This window comes from Gossypium hirsutum, chromosome A03 (assembly GCF_007990345.1).
Source record: "Gossypium hirsutum isolate 1008001.06 chromosome A03, Gossypium_hirsutum_v2.1, whole genome shotgun sequence".
NCBI classification, from domain to species: Eukaryota; Viridiplantae; Streptophyta; class Magnoliopsida; order Malvales; family Malvaceae; genus Gossypium; species Gossypium hirsutum.
The window spans coordinates 19969453-19978061 of record NC_053426.1 but is presented as its reverse complement, the minus strand read 5'-3'; the positions used below and the strand labels follow the sequence as shown (position 1 = coordinate 19978061).

The 8609-nt window shown below is 36.2% G+C and overlaps 1 non-coding gene across 1 annotated transcript; it reads left to right on the top strand.

Annotated features, from left to right (window-relative positions):
- Nucleotides 1-8262: 8262 nt before the first annotated feature.
- On the top strand, nt 8263-8368 carry LOC121225388 (small nucleolar RNA R71). The gene has a single exon (XR_005923246.1). It is a non-coding gene; the product is annotated as a small nucleolar RNA R71 (small nucleolar RNA).
- Nucleotides 8369-8609: the final 241 nt, after the last annotated feature.

Sequence of the window (8609 nt, the reverse complement as noted above, 5' to 3'; positions counted from 1 at the left end):
TAATAAGTTTTATAAATTTATAATCAATCATTCTTGAAACTAACTATTATCGCAATATAGGCAAGTGTACCTATCGAAAAGTAGTATAGCTTTAGCAAGACCGGATTGTCGAACCCTAAGCAACTAAAAGTACTAGTAATGACTGACTTTTTATTATCTAGGCTAAGAATAATGGGGTTTGTTTTAACTAACTAATTAACTAAACTAAGAATTCACAGGAAATAGAATTGGGGAATTACTTTTGGAAAAACGATTGAATTAAGATAATACCTAAGGAAAAATCCACCTGGACTTCACTTGTTATTCTGACTCCAAATCAGACGATTTATTCATTTGACTTGATCCGTAGAAATCCCTAAGTTATTTTATTATCTCTCTCGAGACTAACAACGTCTAAACCTAGGTTGAATAATTGAAATCTCTTTCTAATTAACTTCCTAAGGTTGCATTAACTCGACCTATGGATCCTTTATTAGGTTTCACCCTCATCCGACAAAATCTTGTCACCTTATCTCTAGACGCACAATCAAATCCACTTAATTATGACAATTGTACTCTTAGACAGGGTCTATTCCTCATCTGAATAAGAGCTTAACTGGAATCAATATCCTGGAATATCAAAACAAGAATTAAGAACACATAATTAAGAACAATTCAAATATTTATCATACAATTCAGAAAATAATAACAAGATTCATCTTAGGTTTCATTCCTCTTAGGTATTTAGGGGATTTAGTTCATAACTAAAAAAGAAAACATCTCAGAAGAATAATGAATACAAAATGTAAAGAAAACCCAAAATTCCTGAAGGGAAATTGAGGGGAGATCTTCAGTCTTGATGATGAATCCGGCTTCTGAGATAGATCAATCGGCTTCCTTCGAGTAATTTCTTCCTTCCTCCCTGTGCCTCCCTCTTTCCTCCTCCTCTAAGGTGTATTTATAGGTTTTAGAATGCCTAAGAACCTTCAAAATTGGCCTTTTCCGAATGGGAATCAACTTGGGCTCGACAGGGACACGCCCGTTAACTAGGCACGACTGTGTGTTCCACCCGTGTGAGTCGTGCTTCGATTCTGCCAAATTGACACGGTTGTGTGGTCTACCCGTGTGATGAAGTCCAGGCCGTGTTGATTTCGTACGTTGGCCCATTTTCTCTGTTTTTGGCCCGTTTCTCGTTCCTTTCGCTCTCTTATGCTCACCTAAGTATAAAACATGAAATTAAGACATTAGGAGCATCGAATTCACCAATTCTAAGGAAAAATCATCCATAAAATGTGTTAAGCATGGGGTAAAGATATGTATAAATTACGGTTTATCAAATACCCCTACACTTAAACATTTGCTTGTCCTCAAGCAAAATTCTCAACTCAAAATCAAAATAAATTCTTCTCAACTTATAATCTCTATCGAAAATATCTCAAACTAATTCATGAGTAGTCGTACATTGAGAATTCAACTAAAAGAACACTAGAACTTCAAACATTCCAAGTTGAGTATTTAATCATGCAAAAGTTAGGCATATCCCCTTACTAAGTGGTTACCTCGATTCGAAATCTCACGAAGTTTAACATCCTCACTAAAGATTCACTCAAATCACTCAAAGTATTTAAGGACAATGAAAGTAGCACTCATCAGTCAATATGAAAAGCTATTACCATAGGCTTGCATGAAAATCAAATCTCCACTACTATAAATTGATATGATACATCAATCAAAAAGTCTTTAGAGGATTGTAACGAGGCTTGGTTATGGGGTGTGGTCACAAGCTGAAAGAAAAAGTTAGAATCGAGATTGAATTGAAAAATTACTTAACTAGAAAAAAGTTTTAATCATTACTTGCGTACAACAGAGCCTTTTCTTAGAATTTGGAATTTAAGTACCTAAGCTCAAAAACAAAATATTACTACTAATATATACACTTTTTTTTAAGAACAAGTCAAATAACATAGACTAACTATTAAGAACAAGACATAACTAAGCAATTTATTCAACTCAAATCTTCGACAAAAATAGGGATCAAAATAATTGAGGGGATTTCAACAATAATGGGTTAAAGGTTAATATTAAGGGTAATATAAGAAATGGCTTGTTAGCTCAACGGGGTTTACTAAGGGTTAATCGTGGAGGTAGGCTTTTCATGGCATGATTGGGTTAATCCTAAGTGCCTATATCATCTTGACATATCAAATCAAATAGTGTGGTCTTGACATGCATAATCAAGCAAGTTCTAGAATAACAGTTCAATACTGACGCACTCATAATGAAAGTGAGCATGAAAGAATTAATAGATGCTCTTAAAGGCTTAAAATATCAAAAAATTTATGGCTTTTTTATGTTTAAACTTGTGAATTCTAATTCAAGATAATACTTAGACTTAGGGAAACAACCTAAAATTTTAAACTCTTAAAAATCAACGTATCATGCTTGCTTCCCTAATGTCTTAAAGTTTAAACCATCAATGCATGAATGCCTATGTTTTAATTCAAGATATATCAATAAAAATCATAAATCAATCAAAATTTATCCTAAACATGATATGAGAGCTTTTCAAGAGAACAAGACAATCAGTCATGAATTTTTCTGATAGTGAAATAAATACCCCCCACACTTAAGGTTTACATTGCCCTCAATGTACAAAGATAGATATATAGAAAAGAATATAAAAATAAGTTAGGGAGAGAAGTGAAACTTCCTAAGTGATGAATGAATTTCCTTGAACTGGAGTTTTAGAGAATAATCGGCGTGAGGGTGGAGGAGGATACTCCGACGGTGGTAGAGATTCATTAGTGCATAAGTCCTGCGCCAAAAGAATATTATACCTGGTGGTAACTATAGTCATGGTCGAGCAGGACATGGCAGTCGTGGAGAACCTTTCCCAGTAGAGTTTCAAGTTCCTGATTAATAGTGAGCTTTGGAGTTCTTTCTGGCTGAGAACAAATCAGGAATTCTTGAAGAGGTATACTAAGCATAATTACTCGTAATGAAATAGTCGAAGAATAGAAATAAAAAAAACTCAGGATGAAATAATAGTAAAAGGAAATAAAATAAAATAAAAAGAATAATTTCAAAATATAGAGATTAAAATAAAATAAAATAAATAATAGGTGTTCATAGAGAAATTGGGGCACACAGCCGTGGGGCACGCCCATATGCTCTAAGCTCAGCCCGTGCGTTTCGTATTTTTTTGAAATTAGGTGCATTGGTGTACACGGCCATGTTGCACAGCCATGTCGATCTCTGTTCACTTCTTCCACGCCCGTGTAGGAAGGCACACGCCCATGTTAAATTGACAGGTTTAACCACAGTTTCAAACCACGGGCGTATTGCGCGCCCGTGTTATTTTGGCAATTTCGCCCACTGCGATGTCATACGGTCGTGGCTATTTATCGCATCCCGTGTTAGGGAAAAAAATTTACCCTGTTTTCAGACGACAGTGTTTCATCCCGTGGTATGTGCACGGCCTATGACACGCCCGTGTGCCTGGCCGTGTGGTTCTGAAAAGCCTGTGCTCAGTGATTTGGTTAGTATGTTGGATTTTAAAAACTAAAATTTAAATAAAGTAATATTGTTAGTGCTCGGGTTGCCTCTCGAGAAGTGCTTATTTAAAGTCTAAGCTAGACTTTACTGTGTGAGTATACTTAAGGAGATTCGTGGAGCTGTAGCTCCTCCCTGTCATCTTTAAATTTCTCACCGTTGTAAGGTTTGAGGCGATGTCCATTTACTTTGAAAGTACCTTGCGATGGGTGACTTATTTCTACAGTGTCGTATGGGAAAACTGTTTTGACTACGAATGGACCTGACCATCGTGATTTAAGCTTCCAAGGGAACAATTTGAGTCTCAAGTTATATAATAGTACAAGATCTCCAACTTCAAATTGTTTATTTTTTTTTAATCGAGCAAAGTGGCGTCATTTCGTTGCTTCATTGTATAGTCTTGAATTTTCATATGCATAGATTCGCCATTCGTCTAACTCGTTTAACTGCATCAACCTATTTTCACCTGCAAGTTTGGGATCAAAGTTTAGAAATTTTATAGCCCAGAATGCTTTGTAAAGTTTAGAAATTTTATAGCCCAGAATGCTTTGTGTTCTAACTCAAATGGTAGATGACAACTTTTTTCATGAACGAGATTGTATGGTGATGTTCCTATGGGGGGTTTTAAAAGCAGTTCTATAAGCCCATAATGCGTCATCCACTTTCATTGCCCAATATTTCCTATTTAATCCTACTGTCTTTTCTAGGATACGTTTAAGTTCTCGATTTGCCACTTCGACTTGGCCACTAGTTTGAGGGTGGTAAGGGGTAGTTGTTCGGTGGTAAACTCCATATTTCTTGAGGGTCTTTTCAAATTGGGCGTTACAGAAATGAGTCCCCCTATCGCTGATGATTAATCTAGGTGTTCCAAATCGAGAGAAAAGTTTTTTAAGGAAACATGCCACTACTCTAGCATCATTCGTAGGCAGAGCTTGGGCTTCAACCCATTTAGACATATAATCGACAGCTACTAAGATGTATTTATTTTCAAATGAACTAGGGAATGGACCCATGAAGTCGATACCCCAAACATCAAATATTTCGCATAAAAGTATATATGTCTGAGGCATTTCATCATGATTAGAGATATTACCTGTCATTTGGCATTTTTCACAAGAAATAACATACATGTTGGCATCTTTGAATAAGGTGGGCCACTAAAAACTTGATTCAAGTATTTTATGTGCGGTCTTATTTCCACCGTAATGTCCTCTAGCTGGTCCTAAGTGGCAGTGTTTCAAGATTTTTAATTCTTCTATTCTTGTACCGCATCGCCGAATGACTTGATCTACACATATATGAAAAAGAAAAGGATCTTCCCAAAAGTAGTTTTTCACATCAGTAAAGAATCGTTTCTTTTGCTAATGTGTCAACCCTTTTGGGATAACATTAGCGGCTAAAAAATTCGCGATGTCTGCAAACCAATGTACCTCCGAGTTAGAAATAGCAAAAAATTGTTCTTTAGGGAACGAATCATTTATTTCCACTTCATCTAGCTCTTTAGTACTTGAATTTTCAAGCCTGGATAAATGATCAGCTGGGAGATTTTCTGCTCCTTTCTTATCTTGAATTTCCAAGTCGAATTCATGAACAAAATCCATCGAATGAGTCGAGGTTTTGCATCAGTCTTAGTTAATAGGTAGCGAAGGGCAGAATGGTCAGTATAAACGAAAACTTTAGACAATATTAGATATGGCCTAAATTTATCGAATGCAAAAACCACAGCTAACAATTCTTTTTCTGTGGTGGTGTAGTTCTCCTATGCGGCTGTCAAAGTTTTGCTAGCATAATAAATAGGTTGAAAGTGCTTGCCCCCTCGCTGTTCGAAAACTGCACCTACTACAAAGTCACTCGCATCACGCATTACTTCAAAAGGTAAATTCTAATCAGGTGCTATTATAATTGGAGTATTAATCAATTTATCCTTTAGAGTGTTAAATGCTTCTAAACATTTCTGATCAAAATTAAAGAGCATATCTTTTTCTAGTAATTTGGTCAAAGGCTTAGCTATTTTAGAAAAATCTTTAATAAATCTTCTATAAAACCCAGCATGTCCTAAAAAACTTCTAATAGCCTTAACCAAAATAGGAGGAGGTAATTTTTCAATTATTTTGACTTTAGATTTAACAACCTCAATCCCTTTACTAGAAAATTTATGTCCTAGCATAATACCTTCTTGAACCATAAAGTGACATTTTTCCCAATTAAGTACAAGGTTCATTTCCTCACATTTTATTAGAACTTGTTTTAAATTTTTAAGTCAAAGATGGAAAGAGTTACCGAATACCGAGAAATCATCCATAAATACCTCCATGATATCTTCTACGAGTTCGTCAAAGATGGCCATCATGCAGCGCTGGAACATAGCAGGAGCATTACATAATCCAAAGGGCATTCTTCGATAAGAAAATGTACCGTATGGACATGTGAATGTCATTTTTTCCTGATCTTCAAGAGCTATTGGGATTTGAAAATAGCCAGATAGTCTGTCTAAGAAGCAGTAGTACATGTGCCCTGATAGTCTTTCCAACATTTGGTCAATGAATGGCAAGGGGAAGTGATCTTTTCTCGTGGCATCATTTAGCTTCCTATAGTCAATACAAACTCTCCAACCTGTGACTGTCCTAGTTGGAATTAATTCGTTCTTCTCATTGGCTATCACAGTCATGTCTCCTTTCTTAGGAACAACCTGCACTGGGCTTACCCAAGAATTGTCAGAAATAGGATAAATAATTTCAGCATCTAGAAGTTTAATTACCTCAGCTTTAATAACTTCCTTCATGTTGGGGTTCAGTCGTCTTTGAGCTTACACAACTGGTTTATATTTATCTTCCATTAAAATTTTGTAGGTGCAAAAAGAAGGGCTGATCCCTTTAATGTCAGAAATTTTCCAAGCTATGGCCTTTTTATGTTCTTTTAATACTTGGATTAATTCCTCTTTCTCCTTTTGTGGCAAGTTAGACACAATAATAACTGGTAATGTAGAATTATTTCCAATGAATGCGTATTCCAAGTGATCTGGTAATTGTTTGAGTTCTAGTTTGGGAGGTTTTTCAATAGAGGGTTTTTGCTTAAAATCATCGATCCCTTTAATGTCCTCATATTCTGCTTGTCTTTGGGAAGATTCATCTATCTCCTCTCCCTGGGCATGGCACAGTTCCAACGTGTCTTTATGTATGATTTCTTGAAAAGAATCTTGAGCAACATGAGTCATCTTGTTCCCTAGAAAATCTCATGCCATCATAAATTTTAAAAACGATTTTTTGTCACCTACTCTAAGTACCATTTTACCATCACCCACATCAATAACAGCCCTAGCAGTGGCTAAAAATGGACGCCCTAAGATTAAAAGCACTTCAACATCTTCATCCATATCATGCATAACAAAGTCAACAGGGAATATAAATTTATCTACTTTTACAAGTATGTCCTCTATAATACCCCTAGGATATTTAACAAATCTATCAGCTAGTTGAATACTCATCCTAGTGGGTTTAGGTTTCCCAAGACCAAGTTGTTTAAACATTTTATATGGCATCAAATTAATGCTAGCACCTAAATCAGCTAGTGCCTTATCGACGTTAAAACTACCAATTAAGCAAGGTATAGTAAATCTTCCTGGATCTTTTAGTTTGGTTGGCAGTTTGTTTTGGAGTATAGCCGAACATTCCTCATTAAGTTCCACTGTAGATAAGTCTTCAAACTTCTTTTTGTTTGTTAGGAGTTCCTTTAAAAATTTTGTGTATGTAGGCATCTGCGATATAGCTTCAACAAAAGGTAAGTTAATATGTAGTTGTTTAAAAATTTCAAGGAATTTACCAAATTGTGCATCCATGCTGTCTTTCTTCAACTTTTCTAGATATGGAATTGGTGGTTTATATTCCTTCGGCATTGGATTGCTTTCGGGTTTAACCTCCTCTCCTTTGCTTCTGTTAGCTTCTTGTTGTGGCTTCTTTTCTGATTCAGCTAACACTTTCCCACTTCTCAGTGTAACTACTTTCACATGTGCTTTTGGATCGGGTTCGGTGTTACTAGGTAGATTTTTTGGTGCTCTTTCTGAAATCATCTTAGCCAGCTGTCCAATTTAATTTTCGAGCCCTTGGATCGATGCTTGTTGATTTTTGAGCGCCGTCTCGGTTTTCTGAAAACAAATCTCTAACACCGAGATGAATTTGGTTAGCATCTCCTCAAGGTTCGGCTTTTTCTCCTGTTGGTATGGTGGTTGCTGAAAGCCTAGAGGGGGTGGTGGTTTCTGATTTCCTTGGCCTCCCTATGAAAATTTTGGGTGATTCCTCCAACCTGCATTGTAAGTATTGCTATAAGGATTATTTTGAGATCGATGATTATTACCTATGTAATTTAATTGTTCGATCTCCATGCTGTGGCCATAGGATTGATATTCTGAATTGCTTGATCTACCTTCACTGACTTCACAGTGCATTACTGGATGAACCTGCGAAGAACCAAGTAAACCATCAATCTTTTTATTTAGAAGTTCTACCTGGTTTGACAGTATAGTAACCGAAACGACGTTATAAATGCCTACTGTTTTAGTTGGCTTAGTCCTCATGACTTGCCACTGATAGTTATTTAGTAACATCTCTTCAATAAATTCGTAAGCCTCTTCAGGTGTTTTGTTATTGATGGTTCCCCCCGGCTGCTGCATTAATCATCTGTCTTGTCGAGGGGTTCACACCATTGTAGAATGTTTGAACTTGCAACCATAGAGGTAATCCATGATGAGGACACCTTCGCAGTAGGTCCTTGTATCTCTGCCATGCATCGTAAAGAGTTTCTAAGTCCATCTGCACAAACGAAGAGATACCATTACGTAATTTAGCCGTTTTAGCCGGTGGAAAATATTTTAATAAAAATTTTTTGGTTATTTATTCCCAAGTAGTAATTGACCATCGTGGTAACAAGTTCAACCACTATTTAGCTTTGTTCCTCAATGAAAAAGGGAATAACCAAAGACGAATGACATCATCAGAAACACCATTAATTTTAAATGTATCGCAGAATTCCAGGAAATTTGCCAAGTAAGTGTTTGGATCCTCATCCTGCAAACCATCAAACTG